Raw genomic sequence first — 20,841 nt, 5'->3', positions numbered from 1 at the left:
CAACAATTCGACCAAATAATGACTTTGTAATAGTCAGCCTTTAAGAGGAGGGCACCGTAAAGACAGTTACCAATCTTCTTTCTCTTCTTGAATACTCCGAGGAAACTGGGCACCTCTAAGCAGGAAGGCATTGTCATTTACCAGGCCACGTGCCTTGCCTGCCATCGTTAGCAAAATTTTTTATACGTATACTGCTTCTATAGACAGTTTACCCTAGATAGGATGATTAATCTGCACCCGCTTTCTCAAGCTATATGCGTGCGTTCAATTAAATACGGCTACACGGGAATAAAAAGCTGTTTTAGTAAAATGAATTTTGGTTTCACTCCGTATTCTAACCAAGAGTGACTACCAGTTCACACGTTATTCAGAATCACAAAGCGTCATAAGCGGAACAATAGCGGTTCTTTTATATTCATGCTTCTCTGCAGCTGCCGCTGCTGTTGCATATTTTTGGCGTTTAAGGCCAAAAATACGTAGGCCATTTACACCGTACACGTTTGGTAATTTTTCTACTGTTATGTAAAGCTACCCACACTGCGATGTGTCTTGAGGCGTTAAAACACTTTCTCATGCGAGGTTGTTGTTGTTGTTGTTGTTGTTATCGCTTTTGTATGGGCACTTTTTAACAGGCCTGAGCCTCTTCTGTCAAGCGGGGCCAACGCAAAGATGATTCAGTGATGTGAGCACAAGCGTCACGTTGCAGATGGGACATTAAAGACCAGGTGCTGCTAGAGTTGACATAAATCGGTCGCTTGTATTATTCTATTCTATTCTATTACGAGACTTCTTGCCGATGACTGTGGCAATTGGTCGCGTGGACGGTCCAAGCACTTGCCTGCCGCCGTGTAAAATGAAGCATCCCAAAGTCAAAACAGTGGAAGGGGTAAACTCACCCACACGCCAAGGGGATATTAGCAAGTGATGCGGCGGTTTCCGGCGATGGTGTCCGGTTCTGCCGTAATGAAAACATTGTCTTTGTTGTGGGCGATATTAGATCCTTTTAAGTCTTCAACGTCGACTGATAGCAACAGTGAGCCCCGAAAGAAGCGTTCCCTCGTATTTGTTTATACCTTATATCATCATTATTAATTAGAAGTGGTAGCGCTAGCAGTTCGGTCTACTATCCATACTCCTTCAATGTCTACAATGTCCTAGCCAAGGTCTTTGTTGCTGTTGCCCTTCCTATGGCGGTTGTGTAGCTGCTTCAAATAGACGGAGCAGTTCATCGGTCTGGTGGTAAATACCATTTGCTTGATAAGCAATATGAAAAGAAACGGGGTAGCATATTTTGCTGCTAGGTGAACAACGATCAGTGAGTGAGTCGTACGAGTCCCTTAGTCAACTCCACGAAGTGTGTTGAAACTGAAATCCCTGAAACTTCAGGCCGAGTTTAGGCTTCAAGTTCTTACCTTACCAAGTTCGCAAGGCTTGTCTACAGCTATATGATTTGATGACATGACATGATGAATTTTTCCGTTACTTTTGAACTAACTAATACATGCTGGTCTTATGAACCACTCTTCACGAGTATCGAAAACAATCCAGTCACAAATCCCCTTCTTTAACTCATACACACTGCGCTTTCAAAGAATCATCTTGTTTACCTTAACGAGAGTGTTTATCTCCTTCTATTTAAAGACAAACAAACAACTCTTGGAAACTTGTGCGGTACTATCAGGCATAGAAATACAATGTTCCTAATAAAAATAAACCCTTACAGGGAAATATTATCGCTTCCAGCATTTTCCGTTTTACCTGAATCCCTGCACTGTTTGGTGAGCATATACCGGTAGATATTTGTGCGCTTGCCACGATCCCGAGTGCGTCAGAGACATGGACGTTATGCACACGTCTGCAAAATACTCGTATCAACTCGCGGTCCCGTGCGGACAAATATTCGTTTCCCTTATAAACGATACATCTCTGCAAAGTTATTTTACGGTCACCAGCGTCACGGCTATAGATGACGTTGGGAACAGTCGGCTGAATGACAATGGCACTAACTGACATAACCGGCACCGATAACATATCAATTTGTAGCACTGAGAAACACATCGATATTTATGGGTCGACACGGTGTGTCTGCTTGCAGAATGATCGCATAAACGTCACGTGAATTTCACCGACATGAACTCTGCATTTGATGAGATTACATGGTAACACAGTTATCACGCTCACGTTTCGTGTATTTAAACAACTAGAAAATATTAAACAAATACACGAGCAGTTTTCGACATTTAAAAATTCACGCTCCAACCCCCGAGACACTCAGTACATCTGACGTAGCAACACATCTACCTATCTATTCGTGTAGGCATACGTCGACGCGTTCTATTTAAAAGTCTATTTAAAAGCAAATAGTTAATATAATTATTGAGTCGATAGGGCACCTTACAACCAATAAGTTATTGCGTCCAGATCAAACTAGTCGCTTGTCATAGTTGTAACTTATGTCTATCGCCCGTGACGACAGCAGACGCTGCTTGGCTTCGGATTCTGTTAACCACCTCTATTAGATTCAGTGACTACACGTGGATCTTTCATAAACAAAAGAAAAAGACTGACCCTTCATACGATACAGATAGCACGTGTCGTACAGCGAATGACTATGGTACAAACATATATTGTTTACCTTTTCTACATGTGCAAATAGATAATGTGTCAATGCAATCATGTACTTGACATATTCAGTTACTTTTGTGTGTATTTACCGAAATCGGCATCTGTGCGCTTATCTCTGTTAGCCCTCGCCCACATAGTGGCAGCGTTTGCGATGCGGTTATACGTATGCGTTTTAATAGTAGAAGCGTAAATGAGAACGAACCGTTACATCACTGATTGTTCAGGCAAACAATTTGTTAGAAAAAAACGATTTGCATTGAAGAGATCGCTCTAAGCATCATAATGCATTGTTTATATCTAGTAGCCAAAGCTAAATTGGTCACACTGAAATATCGTTTCTGTGACGCACAAAGGTACAATCATCGAGGACTGACCGACGCCAACAGAGACGGCGACGCGGCAAACGTGAAATCGTACGCGAAAACAAAAAGACCAAGATGAACCGGTAAAAAAACAGCGATTGCAATAACTTCAACAAACAGAACTACTCCGCCAACAACGATAAGATACCGAAATTTGACGAGTGACATTACGACGATGTTTTTTGTCAATTCGTTTTGCTGTTCCGCTGATAGTGATGACGGTGACGCAATCCCGGTAGAGATAATATATTGACTCTGGTGACTTCCGCTGCCGCCGCGACAACGCTAGAGAGGAAGTCACTTTTGCCTAGAAGCAATTGTTGCTGGGTTTTAATGTCGAATTTCAGTAGAGAACATGCTATCAAATATATTCATAGAAACTAACTATTAAAGAATACTCTCAGAAAGGTGCCGATACTTACGAAACACTCCCAAAGGTTGAATAGTTCACCCAGTCAGTTAGCGTGCGTTAAAAAGGCGACGCTATTCGTCTTTTAGCTAAAGGCTTCTCTAGCCTCTCTTTCCCGGCATATCACACTGGAAAACTGATCAAGTTGAACCGTTCCGCCAATTTGCGATCCGATAGAGATCCGCACGTATACAGCGAATGGTTCTGGCGGTATTTTCAAATCTATTTAGCAGAGGCGACTGTAGCTAGGATCCGCTAGATATTATTATGAAAGACCTCTTGATCTTGTCAACACATTATGTCTGACGTCTTGGCGTGTAGTCCCATATTGGGTTTTTTCTAATTATTACGCTCGATCAAAAAAAAAAAAAATGTTCACGTTGTACGTACAGAAACAATGAATACGTCGCCGGGTAATTTTACGACCTTAAGATACCTTCGGTGTATTTGCATTGTAGTTGAGCTGACGAAATAAGTTCCATTGGAACTGAGTTTTATACGTAAATAATTTCATCTGAAGGAGGTAAATTAGAATGTCACAATACAAATGTACGAATAATTCCAAACATTGAACTCGCGCTCGTAGGCTAATTACTGCTTGGCAAACGGCCAGAATAAAGAAGCCATAGTGTAGTAGGTACTAGAGTCAGGCCTTTATTCAACTGTCTACCACCACTGCCATCTTACCTAGCCTTAGAAGGTCAGAATAATGCCATGATTCGTTGTGCTTTATCGTTGGCCTGGCGTGGGTCAGCTGTTAAAACACACGTCCAATTAGCCTACCAATCGAGTCCTCAGGTTTCGATAGTCATAAACAACATAAAAATCAATGCACCAATGCGTATATATATCTATAGATCTTTGGTAATCTTTAAGTACTACTGGGATTTTCTCCTATGCGATTAGCGCTAATTCATTTTAAGTGTCCGTGTAATAGACAGAAAGGTAAAAGAAAATATTTTACTTTACGCATGGTGTTTTAGTAGGGTCGCTGATTGACGCCTAATTCGAAATCGCTTTTTGAAGACATCCCTCTCTAGCTACGCAGGCAAAAGCCAACGAAGAGAAAGATGACCTGATGGTTAACTCTTTAATGATTCTAGCAACCAGAATGTACGTCTAGCTAAAACGTACTTTCACTCTCACAGAACCGCTACTTAAATTGCGGCTTGAATTCCCACTATGCTACAAGACAGATTCGCGGAGAAATCTATCTACCCAATCATCATAAAAAATCATGTGCTTTTCTGTGAATTTGTTTTTGATGCTACTCCTCGGAGCACCGACTTGGTGGTGAAGCTAAATTTAATACGGATCTGTTGGATCGTGTGTATCCTTTGTTAACTGCGAAGGCCCCTGTCAAGAATTTGTGGGTCTTCGTAAAAGTAAAATAGAACGTCAGTTTCAGTGATGTTGTTACGCACTACAATACGCTACTGTGTACAAAAGTCCCAGATTCTATCTGAAAACAACGAGAATATCAATACACTGATGAGGTTGCTCTCCTGTCGCAGGCAGAGACGAGCTGAACCCAGGGCAGCACATGGGGCTTAAATCGCTAATGTATTTACGATACAGCTGTGGGTATGTGAAAACGAAAACAAAAAATAAAGACATACTATAATGCGTACTCGCCAAGCTTAATTTAAGATATATGACCTAAAAAGGCTCTGCTGACTCGCTATGTCAAACGAAATGTGGACTAGAAGCCCCTACCAAGCGCAGTATCGGTGGACAAACTATTTTATGTTAATGTGTGACACATCGTGTGAAAAATGGGGATTCGTAGCATGTATACTAAGCAGCCGAATACTGCGAGGGGAAACAACCCGAAAAGCGATGTGGACGCGTCCCCCAACCCGGAGGTCATACTACCCGTTCATGGTAATCGTTTTTCTGATTACTTTTACCAATGACAGCCATATGGCCAAACTCAGACTATACATTTGTGTGTGTTCCTACTGAAATAGATGCATATATATATATATATATATATATACAATTATCTAATTATCAACACTTTTTTCCTCGTCACTCATGCAATAAGGTAAATATTTGAATATAGCGGTACGGCTTTCGTCTTTTATTCACAAAAACAAATGGAGAGATCATTGAAGCTGTCCCACCATAACCCAATTAGGTAAAAAGGAATCTTCCAGATTAGCGACTCAACGGATGGACCTGACCGATAGCGTGATTACAAACCTTTACGAACGTTGACATGCCGGACTCAATCGCTCACGCCAGCGATAGCAACGTGCCCAACTCGTGAATTATTATTACAGTTGTTACCGTTGCCACAACGATCATCGGCTCGACGCCGATGATCTTCAGTAAAACGTTGCAACGCTTCTTACTGTTGTTGAAGATAATGTAACATGGTCTACCAACTTCGGGTTGTTCGAGGCCATTGTCTATTGTTGACGCAGAGTGTCTGTAGCAACTTCTATCGCCGCTGCTTGCGCCACTAAAAAAAAATTCCAAAAACGTCGGGAGACGTTTTCTTTTTCTGTAACTTATCATAACATAAAGAGGTAGACGACTTACTACGTTCTGGACTACTAATTGTGTTCTGCTATTAGACGCTAAACAGACAGGACGTAATGAAAATTATCCGCCACTGCAATGGATAAAGTCAAATATTGTTAGAGGAAACGATTACCACCAAGTTGCGTATAAGTAATTGATGGTCGTCAAAGTAACTCGTTACGGCAGCGGACTAAGATGAAGTTCTGTTCTTAGCTGAAATGAAAATTACAAAGTAAATATAGACGAAAATTAACAGGATATATCGAAATTTCTAAAAAAAAATTCGATAATAGCTTGCCCCACTAATGTATCCATTTGTCCTTTATATATAGCTCTATATGCTACATAGTACAATAGTTTAGCACAGAGACTTCTAATAATACTCTACTATGTACAGACAACCGTTGTTCGATGTGACCTGATCTTTGTTACTACTATTTCTTTTCTATCGGACCAATAGGTCCGATTAGAGCATGGGCGAAGTCCGCAAATCTCGTGAGCTTTCACTCCCTCATATATAAAAATGCACTAAAAGTATTTATCTAGAGCCGAGAAGAGATATCTTCCCATATCATTGAGTTCATTGGTTTAGCTATCATCGTATAAGGGATAGTTCCTTTGGCCGTTATCAGTCAACTTCGGACGGACGTCCATCCATTGGCTTATCTTAGAGACAACCAAATTAACCAACTAATCAATGACAGCACGTATAAGGAAACATTCATTAAGTGCCAACTTTCGCAATACTGAACAAACGTCATAGATACGCCGTTGGACAAGATCTGTCGTTTGTTCTGGCCAGAGTGATATCCGCCTTCATCAAACCCTTTTAGTACGATAGTACATAGAACAGCCCACATTATAGATAATGAAAAAAAATGTAAATAAACATTATAATAACATGAACATCTGTATACCCGTAGATTTGGATCAACCACATAATATTATGCTATCGCATGCAGATGCGCACCGTCAAACAAATCTGTACAGAGGTGCCTTCTATCTGTGTACCCTTCTAACCTTCTAATAGTCTCTATGACATATTTATTTGGGTGAGGAGAGGATCAATGAGATGTTCTCATAGAGCCGTTCCATCATTTGAATCTTGCCACGTTCAATTACCAAACGCTAAGAAATGAACTACCCAATGGCGTGTGGCCACACTCCATTTGTGTTAGTATTTCTCGTTGTACCTCGCAGTGAAATACGCAGCGCAGACGCTAATCGCATGCGCATTTCCTGACTGTGTCGGCTTCAGATGCCGTAATGGTAGCACAAGTGTCTACAGTCACTGGCCTAGTTGTTGTATGCGACCCAGCACGTTCCCTTCAAGTCCGTCCAATTTGTTCGGGGAGCCTCCAAGAGAAGGGCCTCCACCACTATTACTGCGTCGTCGTGTGCTTTGTAGCAGCCTGTCCCCATGCAGAACGTTTAGGGCATAGCTTTATCAGACAAACATCCGACAATACTAACCGCTCGTATGGCAGTAGCCTAGCAGACACGAGAAACCTAGCAAGCGCAACACCCCCAGAGGGGCCCCATTGGCGCGTATCCATACTTCTACAGCGGCCCTACCGCTGTGACTCTACCGGTAGTGGCGGCAGGCCGACAAACAGGCAGACGCTCCGAAGAAGAGCTGGTCCTGTTCTCACTCCCGACAGGGCCGCTGTCGCTGCTGGTGTAGGTTCCGTGTGAATATCACAACTCACCACTCAGGACGACTGCCTATTGTCTGTTATGGCATAAACGTCGGTAGTGACAATGGTAGCGTCACCGGCAAAAAGGTCTCCTGCCGCTGGATGAGCGCAGCCTTTACGCTTTATGTTATGTAGACAATACAGTATAGTCAGTAAGCCTTAAAGTGGTAGAAGTATCCATCAGTAAAGGTTCTGCCTACGAAGTGTCACTCTATACATTTCTGCTCGTCAACATTGGGCAAACCTTTTTCTTTGCCTGTCCCTGTCGCTAGTAACGGTGGCGTCTAGAAGGAAACAATTCTGGGAGGACGAGGAATGGTACGGAGGCCCGTCTGTGGTTAACCTAAGGCAATTACAACGCTAGAGCGTGCTCTGTCTGCTAAAATCTTTCGCTTTCTTACTTTTACCACAGGAACGTTGGAAACTTGGTGGTAAATGTTAAACTGTCTGCTGCTTGTTGCTCGGCTTGAGCAAGTTAGATGGGTTCGTAAGATGCAGCTCCCGTCTCTCACCTGCTTCGACTGTTTTAGGTCGTGTTGGATATCTTCGGTGACGCTAGGAGCACATTTACCTCATCTCATCTCATACATACGAAACAGATAACACCGCTTGGTCCATTAACTGAAGCTCTTCTCGCATGAAGGTATAGAAATTCAAAAACAACGATGACGACTAATGTGAAAAAATGAGGTTTTACATTATACATTAGGTTATACATTAGTATATCAATACGATAAGCGATGGCTTCAAGAAAAATGAGCCTTATAGAATTGTTCAGCGGAGAATCATTGACTTCAAGTACAGGCACATGAAGTAGACGGAACGCTTCTCTTAGAAACGTTCTCTACTTCCACATTGTGTCTCGAAAGGAAAGCTGGCTAGAGAATGCGCACATGATCACACGTACCTTATTCGAAAAAAAAAAAAAAAAGGTCTAGTAATAACACGGGCCCAGTTAGCTACTCCGCTCTAGCATTATTTCAAACGTCAACAAACAACTATATAAACTTAAGGATGTGAATTTTGCTTGAAGAGCACGTTCAAGCGATTTTATAAATAATCCCGATGGTTCAAAGGCCGATGGAGAATTTTTCACTAAGAATAAGAAAAGGTGGTTGCAATTGTGAGACTGGGATTATTACCGATATTATGTTGCCTATAATGATATTCGATTGTTACGCTAGCAATTTACAGAGATCGTGCTATAGGTTTTAGATGGGCAAAAGCGGCAACGGTTCAGACACACACCGAAGCCTAACTCGATGTCGGTAGTCACCTTATGATTCTTCTATTTAGGAAATGTATCATTTTATATTCGATTTTTATCAGACCAGGTTGTAGCACGTAGCTCCGGAGCAGCTGCTCTTTAATGATACCAAATGGAATTTCATTTATACCCCAAACACGTCCAAATAAAAAACCGCCATCTTGAAATACTTGTGCTACACAGGTATTAGCCCACACAGCACGATATCATAAATACACAATGTCCAAGTATAAACTCTTGTCTTCTCGGTTTGGTTTATACTCAGAGTAGAGTTTGAATACTCGGAACACATCTCAGTAATCGTATGATCGGGCAACACCTTCAGCCAGTAGAGCCATGCCCCACAATTGAACCCATCGTAACAAATCTTTGATTTCTAATAACATCGAGCATCATCAAACATTGAGGTTCATTGTACTATCCCGATAGGAAACTTGGTACTTTTATGAGGGATGGGATGGGATCTAAGCGTTCAAAAATTAAGACTTATCTCACCAAATCAATTTCGTTGATAATTGACAACAAAATAACAGCACGAGACAAAGCAACCGCTTTTTTTTTTTGCTATTGAAATAATGTGTCGCTGCGACTACTCTAGCTATGTTTTGGCACTACTTACTACCACGACGAAGCGTTTGCACATACTACCGTATTGAATTAGGTTGTTCTATCCGAAACCGCGCTTATACTCACATAGTCGTATTGAAAACGAGTGCATTGCAACGTATGACATCTCTAACGCACTGTCTACGTTTGTCAGTACAATTGTGTGTTCGAACAATGGAAGACCACGAACGAACGAATCTGTTACGAATAACTAACTCAACAGCTTTGACACAGGCCGTCCAATGACAGACCCGCTTTGAAGTACTGCTCGTGAAGGCATCGAATGGACGAAGCCGAACTGTTTCAACAAGGCCACACGACAAAAAAGCTTCTCGATTGTTCTTCATTTTTTTTTATAGTTTAGCGATCTCCAGTGGTAACTTGCGTGTCTATAAACTATCATGTCACTGTGCATTACTTTCAACAGTGACAAATGTATTGTAATATAGCCTGAATGCGGACCCGCCAGCCGAGATCAAAAACACTACGTAAAGCCCTTAAACTCGCTCTTTATTAAGATGCATTGACGCTGATGAAATACCACTACTACTGATCTATTGTGACACTCTTATTAAACAACGACGCCATAGTTGGTGAGCTGTTGTACACAGATTTTTTCTACCAGACATCATAGCATTTTCAGCAACGGATGAACACCAGCCAAATCTACTCCCACCATCTACCGACCGTGAAATATCGTGATCGTATTAAGCCCTAATAGAAATTCCTAGTAGGGAATTCTAATGGAAATCTGCCAGAGCTGGGGATTGTTGCAGCGAACGTAACAGTAGGCACTGGAGGGAAAGATTTTTTGCCGACACGAATGTCAGCTGTCGCAGGCCGCTGTAACAGCGGAAAAAACAACGAAATGGTCATTGTACGGTGCTACCGGTGCGGTGGCATGGTGAAGGTGCGCACAGGCGTAGGCTGCGATTTTCAGCACGGTCGCCACGACGACAGATTGATGTAAACGGACGAAGCTAAATGCTTTTGCTACTACCTCTACTGCTGACGGGGCTTCTACCTCATCTCGTGAATTCAGGGACGTTACGCAGTTCTTTTTCACAGTGTACGGCCTTATGGCGTATGTGGTAACAGGTGAGTGTAAGGGACGTGCGTGGAGTAAAATGAAGTTTCGAGGCCCTTATCGAATCCACGACGGCATTAGCACGATTAGGATCGATACTCGATCGAGGCCAACGTGAAGACTCCAGGAACCGCTGTTGCTGTCGTTATATGATTAACACGTAAGATTCGCCCCCACCTAATACGTATTGATCGTTGAGTAACCATTAGTTTTTCTGCTCGACTTTTTCGGACGAATCGTTGTAGATAGTCTCCATTGGCCCTCCATAAGCAGAATGATCATGGACATTTTATGGGGTACAGGGACATCCGTGGGTTCGTACAAAAAACAGATACTGAATGAATGCGATATCCAGAAGTTAGATTTTTGATGAGTGTACGTACTCACAATACTGACATACTAACGAACAAAAAGCATTTGGCCTTAATGTAAGGCGTACTTTTTAATGGTCACTTCATAATTTGTTATCTGTCAAAGCCATTCGGTCTCTTTAACAAGAACGAAAGCGCATCGCATATTTGTGCTGGGTAGCGAGATGAACAATATTGCTGATATATACGAGAATATCAACAGGAGTCCCATGCCTAGTATTACCATCAGCAACAAGATGACGACTAATGAAATAATAAGGACCAATCAAAATCGGTCTGGCCTGCCGGGCCGTTAAGGTACCACTCGGTTGACCGTTGCAACTTTAGGTCAGATGCAGAAGCCGCTCGTGAGTAGATGCTTTGATTTTAAAATGCTCGTTAAACATTTGTATTCGTGAACTCAACGTCTAAACATATTCTAGTGGCTATGCAGGAAAAATGTCTCACCTCTACAGGACCAGCCCAGAATGATAGCGAGTTCTACACATCGACAATTACAGAGCATGCTTTGTTAGCTGGTTCCATTTAGCGTTCTATGAGGCATCATTGATTTAATCCAAGTCACTGAAAGATGGAAGCCAAAACAAATCTATTGTCATTCATGCCTGCCTGGAAAGATATCAATAGTATCAGACATTTCGCACTGTGTGACTAGGACATAAAGCTTTTTAATATGTTGAAGATAGCGGGCCATTGTATCGGCAGGTACTTATGAGGGGAGGACCTTCGATTGCGTACATACTTCGCTATTCAATATCGACAAATAGTTACCCAATATCCATTCTAACGTACGTAACCCTGCTAATGGTAAATGGAGTCTCTATCTAAGAAGGCAAACATCTGTACGAGAAAAATATGGGGTAGCGATTCTACCTTTGCCCTGTACGACTAAGCCAGGCTGAGTCCATACGACACCACAGCGTTAACTGAGCTTTGGTCAGATCTGTCCAATTTATTAGTAGAAATCATCAGGAGGTTATTAAGCTATTATTTGCTATACCATAAAAAAACTGCTAAATATTTTCCAATTCTCAAATACTGCCAATGATAGAATATTCCACCCAATATTCAAAAGAAGCTATAGTCATCTTCACCATTGTTGTGGACGAGCCTATTGTGCGCTCTTTCGCCAACCTGTCCTTTTTTTGAGCTAGTGTTTGCCTCACAAACCAGTGCCGTTTTCTTGTTATTATCGAAACATGTATACTATCTTCTACCGGAAATGTAACGGTAGATTGATGCGAGAGAAATGAAACGGTGATTTGATAATCAGTCATAGCATCAGATGGTTAGAGCAATACAGATAGATAATACAATCATCAGGATCAGTAGAGGGAGTGAACTGGAGTTACGAGCACATCGTAGTAGCTGGTGTGTCACTGCATTTAGACGCATTTACAATTATTAAAAGGTAAGTCTGTCAAGAAAGTAGGTTTGCAGTCAAAACTGTCCACGACCGCGTACGGAAGTTATCACTCGCACTTATCAATAGCATATAACTTGTTTGTCCTGATTAATTTTTAATTAGTTACCATACACTAGTTGCTCGTATAACTTGTGTAGACTGAATTGAAGTGAAGCCTATATTTCGTTTAACGTAAACGCAATATACGCGTCGCAATTTTCGTACCCATAATTTCAACGAACATAACTGTCGGATCATATGTATATTACGGTGAACCCATGGATTTGATTCATAAGATTGTCGTGTTCCAAATAAAGATAGAAACTGACCTTCTTTACACAAATTCTGCTTCGGGGAGCCGAAATCTATGAAGGCTGTTTCTCGCAGCGTTAATACTTGTCTCGCTTGATCGCACGAGTTGCAACGATACCTGCGTATTAGGCTGCAATACCGCACAGTGTGTATGTCACCATGAAATCCCCCTTAGCCGATACAATTTCGTGCTTTCTGTAGGTGACTAAGCGCCATGGTCATATTGAGTAGGGTTGTTTGGGGGTGACTTGTCCGAATAATCGCTTTTGCCACGGTATAAGTAAAAAAAACTGTAAAAACCTTTCTTAGTACAGGCTTTCCCCGTATACTATTGCACCCACGTGTAGGTCGTCGCCGCTTAAAACAACTATGTCCGATCATCGTCATCATTATTATTATCATTGTTGTAGTCAACACTAACTGGCGACCTTCACGATTACTTCATCGATAAACTCATTTCCACCCGTGGAAAATAGACAGTTCTGAAACATTTTTCAACATCAATAATAGAGAAAAGAAAGACTAAAGAGTGCCACCGGCTTTCCATTTACCAACAACAACTAATCCATGAAATCACGGTCTGGGCTAGTGGGGTGGGTGAAAGGTAAACGTTCAACAGGATAATCACGACTTCTTTAAGCATCAACATCAGCAGCTATTCCCTCTCATTTGTATCGCGATTACGGTTGACACACGACACAATCCGCGACAACGGCTCCTCACGTCTTCCGATCGCTTGCTCAACTGTTGTCCTCTTGCTACGGTAAAAGTACCCCTAGCGGTTGCGGTCTTCCCTACCGCCGCCGTCGCCGCCGCCGCCTCCGAAGAACTGGGACAACTCTTTTTAGTTCCTCTTTTCTTTATCGACATTATATTTTCACCTTTTAGTGGTTCTTATGTTCGCTTGCTGCTGATTATCGTCGCGCAGTAGTGGACGCTGCTTGGCCCGTGAATTCCCTGCCGCTGGCTGGTCGCTGTTGCGCCGGTCGAACGTAAACATCTGCCATAATTCTGCGCTGAGGCGTTATTACTATTATTTCGCAAATACTCAGCGTTTTTGATCGTATTCTCGTTTGCTTACGTACTGTTTCTTAATCAACGCGTTGCTTTGGCAACCTCCCGCAACTGCCAACGATTGGCCGTCCCCTCGTGATCTTCGATCCGTAAACGGGTGGGCGCTCGATAGAAAAAGAAAAAACGATCATTGCATATTTAACGAGGGTAACAATAGAAACTACCAATTATTCCCTTTCTAACGAAGAGGGACGAATAAATTGTCGATGGAATATAGCACCAGCAATTCAGGTGATGGTAGTTTGTGCGTGTGTTATTTCTACCCCTACTTTTCGTAATATCATTTGCATCTTCCACCCCCCGACAGAGTTGTCTCGATCCGATACAATCGCATCTGGACGACCGTTCTCTGTGGTTTTTCTCACGCTACACACATTGTCCTATTGTCTATAATAATCATAGTCGTAGTTGTAGTGAAAATAATAATCCGATAATAAGATTTGTGAGCACATCTGTATGTGTCTGGTATGATGATAGCTAAACGTTATCGATCAATTCTGGACGTTATAAAGGGGTGTGTGTTAGGGAAGTATACGGCCACGCCATATTTTGCCGTGGTAAAAACCGACTAGACGACATGTAACGTCCAGTTTGCTTCTTCCTTACGAGAAATCTTTGGCTATTTCTATCACTTCAGTCTTTCACGCTGTATCTCTCCCGACATTTTTCTACAGTTTATTGCTTGTACCAGAAATCTGAGCGATGATCGTTGCTAACTGCTCATATACAAGCATCAACGCCAAGGCAGATGTCAGTGGCGAACGATAATCAGCACCAGTACCTTAATGATAATCGTGATCCCCCTGGTATCTCCCCTTGTGTACAAACGTTGAAAAAGTTACAGTGAAATGGCGATGTTGACGCCATGCGATAGAGCAAATTTTTAGGGTCGACCGTTGGCGTACGTACGTACGTACGTACGTACTCACACACACTTGTTCGTATCAGAAGAAAGTGGGTTTTCATAATCATCCTCCGACACAACTATCACTAACAGGAATCATTTCTAAGTAACATAAACAATAATGATGGTGGATTGGATCACACACGGCGTACCACACCTTTTATACCTCATCGAGTAGCCGTGCTTGGAAGAGAGATTGTCGGTATCTTTTCGGGAAAATTGAAATTGGGTGAACTTGTATTGCAGCATAAAAGACTACGAGTCACTGAAACATTATGAAACGGGCATTTATACCTGTCTGCACTTGATGATCAGATAGTTAACAGACGTTTTAAGTCTGCTTAGAAAAGCTAAGAATAATAATTTTTTCAAAATTTCTTTACAGTTTGTTAAATGTCAAAAATACATTGATTACTAGATAAATCATGCTGAAGGTCCCAAAAAATCAGATATTCTATACATAGATATGTTCTATTTTGTCTTCGATGATACGTTTTGCTGAGATTCGATAACCAATACGGTATAAAAACCTACGAGCAAACGCTCAGAGCTTTCAGGATCAGACAAAACTTTGCGCTGCCACACAAGGAGGAGGATAAATGCCGCCCGCATGTAGCACAAACGACGCATAGTGATCGTTTAAAGGAAACTCGCTGCATAAACACTAACACCTTATGAAGCAAAAAAACAGCCATATGCGATCAATTCGAGCTAATCTTATTATAGAAACAAGTTATAGCTATACCAAATTTTGATGAGCGGGCTAATTATTGCAACAATTCAATCAAGTAAACGTACAGTTATTGAATAACAATGACTGACTACAGCTCCTTTCTGCTCACGTTATAATCTGTCTGTGCGTGGCATTGCATCAACGCTGACATGTCGTATCTCAAGCCTTTGATATTGGAAAGAAAATGATGATCGACAATGCGGAATAGTCACTCGTTTGTGCTGCATATTTGGCTATATTGGGTGATCCGTTTTTCGAATTTGCCGCCGTTCACATTCGCCTCGGGATTGGCAGGACATAATGGGTCGAGTACGTTGGGTTAACTGCTGTCACTGCCGTCCGTCTACGCTGTTCTAACTGATACAGGTAGTAAGAGGCTACGGCACACCGTTAAGCGGGTGACGAGAAAACAGTGTTAGACACGACGTCGTCGATTCTCTGGTAGTAATGATAACCTTCATCACAAGCAGAATCATCGTCACTAGCACAGCAGCAGCATCTATAAGAACACCCTAATGTTTTTTATTTGTTCTCGACATTACTCAATCATACAAATGATTTGCTCGGAGGAGCACAAGCTTGGAAACAGAATGCTCGAGAAACCGCCTGTTGACGGCGGTCTCTTCGACAGGGGAACATCGTAGATGAAGTAGAGACGTTTCATGATTCGCGCACTATTTGATTATAGAGATTTGTATGCATCTGCATGAGGTGCTTAGGCTAGCTCCGCCAAAAATCCCTTTTGTTAAGCCGTTACTGGCGTTATGATTTGCGTTATCGTTCACGTGCTACGCAATACTGATATTGGCATGTAGCAACTGTAAACAACAGATGGGAGTAAGAGTAACCTATAAGCTAGACCCGTGAGACCCTGTACGGCAACAGTAAAAGGGAAGTTCAATGCGACTCCACTGTTGCCGCTCCTTGAATCGAATCAGCATCAACTACCGAAAGCAGGACTGTGAAACTGCTATTGACCAGTTAAGCGTGTTTGAATTATAGTAACAGCCATAAGAAATAGGTGAATCTTGCCGTCTGTGGAGCGGCCATATTATAGAAGTGGGTTTTCGAATAAATCTTGACAACGGCGAAATTAAGAAGTCGATTTCAATACATGTTTACCTATGAAATTGATTTTTTTTTCTATGTTTTACCGGCCCCGCCCCGAAGTCGCAATGCAAACTGGTCATGTTCCCACACGAACGTTTGATCCATCTCACTTGATAAATGTTCTTGTTCGCTTGTTTGCCTGCAGTTGATATCTTCTGATGAGGATTCGTTTTATTTCTTTTCCTATGTAAGACATTGCTTTAGTGTCCTCACTTTCATGGGTACTGATCATTTACGTAGCTTTAGTTAATGATTGCGCATTTAACTTGAATGAACACTATCTCTCGCTAGTTTTCAGGTAAAAGAGCATGTTTTTTATCGATCTATCTTTTGAGATAGACTTTTAAGGTTGTTTGGATGCCATTTACCATGCTATAGTGATTCTGCTAAATGTTTGGCTAGCTCTCGTTCTAAGCTCGAGAATTTTCGAAGATATTTGTAATGTATAGTTGATAAAAGGGGCCTGATTTGTAGGCAGATATGGGTTTTAATAGAGATTTCTTGCTCAAAATGAAAACGTCTTCCTAATAGACGAGTTTCGGGCTGCTATTCCTTTGATAAACAGAAAAAAGTTTTGAGGATTTTCCGGGTGTTTGAGGATTTTTCCGGGTGTAATCGCTAGATACACGGAAAAACTAAAATAATAAGTCTCCAACCTAAAAAAGCATCTACCTGTATAAAGTTTAACTTTTGCTAAGTTAAACTTTATACAGGTAGATGCTTTTTTAGGATGGAGACATATTATTTTCTCTCTTTTCCTTATGCCTCACCGCTATCAAGACGAATAAAAAAGATCGAGTAAATAGTAATTTTTAAACTAAGTGTTCTCGTATTATTTCGTACGTTTGCGTACTGCCGCTAACGTCTCTCAAAAGACAAAAACATATTTGTCTCTTTTGGCCTACGCAAATGGGGTCGGGAACAGCTTCTAGACAATTGAGTGGTTTTTTAGCATTAGCTTGGCCGTAATATGCAAGATCCGACTCAGATATATAGATCGAAACCGCTTGTAGTCCGTAGATTGTAGCATGAAACTGAATAAACCCTATTTTGCACAGCTGTAGATGATAACAGTGCTCGTATCTAATCGAAGGTTAGCAAAAACTACGGGGCACGAATGTACCTGTATTCATCTGTGGAATCGTATCATCATGTTAAGAAATTGCATAACTATGATCAACAAATTACTAGCAAAGACTCGTAGATCTACAATCTACGACGATAAAAGCCTTTAGATCAAAAGGAATTTAAAATAGGGTACCCAATGAAAGCTTTACAAACACCCACATATTTATGGACGCTAACATGATAATATTTACGAAGGCGCTATTAATTTATTACAACGGCTCTATAATTGGGACTAGCAAAGCTAAGTAAGTATCAGCAGGACTCGAGATAATCTAGGTTTAGTATACAGAAGGTTCTTGAAATCTAAGACGATGTGAGCTGCTCACGCCACCTATTCGGCCGTAGTCCCCAAAAGCAGTAAGCAAACAACGCACGGCTTCCTCGATGAAGGGGTAGAAATTAAATAAGCCCCACCACTTCAGTTGTTGGGGTCGTTCGTTAACTCACGTGCTCGCGCCAAACATTTGTAGTTACGTTGATAACTATCACACAATACTGTGGCCGAGATCGCAATATTTTTTCCTATTTGGCTCCTGTTTTGCCAAACCAACAGTAGTATCTGGACAGCGTACGCATACTGAAACATCGACAGCTGTACCACATAAAAACAGTTTTCCCTGCCCTAACATTACCGGCCTCCCCAGTCCCCTACAACGAAGAAAATACTGACCTTTTTCTACTTCTTTACAAAAATGCTAGACTGATGTTTGTTGCCTGCCAAATATCCCGACCATGAATTCTCTGAGTGTGGCACATTTTGACAGTAATAGTCTGCTAAAGCAATCCTGCCGTCACAACGAGGCTTCGTTCTTTTGTCATTATTTAATCAGAAGTTTCGAAAAATCGAATAGGTAGTCGCGACACCAACACGTGTTTGTAGTGAATGCACCTTTAAGCAATTACCTGCACTACTAGCGGTATCCAGCAAATCTGCTTAGCTCTGTTTAATGGCGGAGGAACAAGCAATGCCTTTAGGATGACTCTTAGGAGGTGCTATGGGCGGTTGTTGCTTTTTTCGGAGTTTTTCATTTCGAATATTTGCGGCGCCTGACATGGTAATAGCACTTGTTGCACCAGACCAATACGTAACTTTCAGCGTAACCTATGGTGTGCATATTACTCATAGCATCGGACATCGTGAGCGATGTTCTGTAACACATTGAGCGTGCTATAATGTATGTATATATATATGGGTCTCTAAATAGAACTAAAAAATTTTGCGTCAGAGTTATTTTTACGATATAGAACCGGCGCTGAGAGGTAAATGAAGCATCACGTTATTGATGTCAAATGAAAAAAAAAAATGATCAAACCAATTTACTGTGTGTGGATATATTTACAAACAAGTTTCATAGTAGTAACGACTTTTTAGGCGCGAAGTAAGGTTGCTCCTACAGATTCTCCGGGCGGCCTGATACGTGCAATATCATCAAGTGGGCGTGGAACGTTTCATGCTACTAGCGGCCATAATTAGCTACATGTTTAGGAATATCGATAACTCTTAATTCACTATTGAATAGGATTAGACACAGAAAACTTGCGATATGTGTCTAATAATGTGTAAATCTATCAGATACATTAAACGATAACTTGAACAGCCTACATGAAAAGAGAATTGAAATATCGAGCTTGATGTTATTTGCAAAGTCTCCTAGACTAAGCCGTTCTACTTATGATTGGGTTTTGGAAATAAGGCTTTTATAAACGATTATACGATATCCGCTATAAAAACCGTAGTAAATGGAAGATACTCTGTGGTATACTAAAGCCGCATAATAACTTACAGAATAGATGCTGTCTAAGTATTGGGAGCATTCGCTCGTTTCTTATTGAATCTTACCAATCAACAAATATAGCAGCAGCAGTTGCGTACAAACATATCAATAAGGGCCATATATACATATATATATATATATATATATATATATATGCGTAGACATCAGTGAAAGTTAGTGGCTGCACTCAACTGTGTAGAAACGACAGAGCTCTGACAAATACAAATCAGCTATAGGACTAACGGAAGAAACGTCAACGACATTGTGGTTAGCGTGAAGCCAAGATAAAAAGTGACGCATCACGGTCGTATAACCACTGCAGAACCACCCGCTAGTTTTTCGGCAGCCGTCAAGGAGTAGAAACATTAATTGGACAATTTCTATTGCCGCGCAGTGGATACCGTCGGCCAGCATCACTATCAGGCTTTGATCACCGGTTGCCGATGCAATTCTTTTGGCGGGGCAGGTTTTTGTGGATCCGCTAAAATTCACGGCAACACTGAAAACTGATAGTACCACATAATTATGGGGATGTTCCAAGCTAAAAAAGAACCAAACCTAATTAATCAACCCATCTATTCATAGCTTGAATGCAACGTTAATACGATGATGCAACTTCATATCTGCTGGGTCGAAGGCTAGAAATACATCCGGTGTGCAACTACCAACCGCTAATATATGTGGCATGGCAAAATAAATAGTGATTACCTGGTAGCATTACACTGTACTCATAGAATAATGATATCTTATCGTATTGCTTCAATGTATTAAACCCTAGCCATCCTTGAACAACTTCAAAGACTGTTTTCTACTCAATATGAAAAACCCCTGACGAAATTCGCTTGGATAATTGGTTAGGTACTTAGGCAAATAAATGCTAAGTAATCGCTTCATAGAGCCGGACTCAAACCTTCCAAACCTCTCTTTTCAGCAGTACTGCTACCGCCCTGGTGGCTGTCCTTCTAAAAACCGTAGCCTTTTGCTCCCATCGCTTTGCCCCTATGATCATTACAACTATCCGTGCCTCGTTGCGCCTGTACGCAAATGATTTAAACGATCGAGTTTTAGAATCCCGCAGACGACCATTGGACTTCGACGGCGACTGCGTGTCATCTTTGTGAATTCTATCGCAATTCGCTTAATACGACCCACGATTAAAACCCATTTATGATAAATAAAACAAAGGACATTTCAAAGTAGGGCGTTTATCAGCGTCAACGCTCGTCACGTGCCAATTTCTCATTTTTCCGATGTTTATCTCTGATGACATTTAGGATCAAAGGCTATATTTACAGTAGGACGTGCTTCATTCAATCGCTCATTGTATACGCGGATACATCGAATCATTCCGTCCTCCACCTTCTTGGCCCGTATGTTATTTTTTGATTTTCGTTGTTTCTTATGGCGTTCCTTTATTCCCCAGATCGTTTCCACCCGCCAGATCGTG

At 41.5% G+C, this 20,841-nt stretch overlaps 1 protein-coding gene and 1 long non-coding RNA gene across 3 annotated transcripts in view; one reads left to right on the top strand and one right to left on the bottom strand.

Moving 5' to 3' along the window:
• LOC111265163 (uncharacterized) overlaps positions 1-20,841 on the bottom strand; it is a 117,577-nt gene that overhangs the window by 79,123 nt on the left and 17,613 nt on the right. Inside the window, exon 1 of one of the 2 annotated variants that reach the window (XM_086970376.1) lies at positions 1,759-1,874. The exons of the other annotated variant lie outside the window; for it this stretch is intronic. The gene's annotated coding sequence lies outside the window, so the exon portion shown is untranslated. Of the gene's footprint in view, positions 1-1,758; positions 1,875-20,841 lie in introns of those variants that run through there. 2 annotated transcript variants of the gene reach the window in all.
• LOC111265165 (uncharacterized) overlaps positions 9,214-20,841 on the top strand; it is a 32,142-nt gene continuing 20,514 nt past the window's right edge. Inside the window, exon 1 of the long non-coding RNA XR_015312965.1 lies at positions 9,214-10,593. This is a non-coding gene — a long non-coding RNA (uncharacterized LOC111265165). The remainder of the gene's footprint in view (positions 10,594-20,841) is intronic.

Source organism: Varroa jacobsoni, unplaced genomic scaffold (genome assembly GCF_002532875.2).
Source record: "Varroa jacobsoni isolate VJ856 unplaced genomic scaffold, vjacob_1.0 scaffold_939, whole genome shotgun sequence".
In the NCBI taxonomy this organism is placed as follows: domain Eukaryota; kingdom Metazoa; phylum Arthropoda; class Arachnida; order Mesostigmata; family Varroidae; genus Varroa; species Varroa jacobsoni.
The sequence above is the reverse complement of the archived record's forward strand: the minus strand, read 5'-3'. Positions and strand labels throughout refer to the sequence as shown.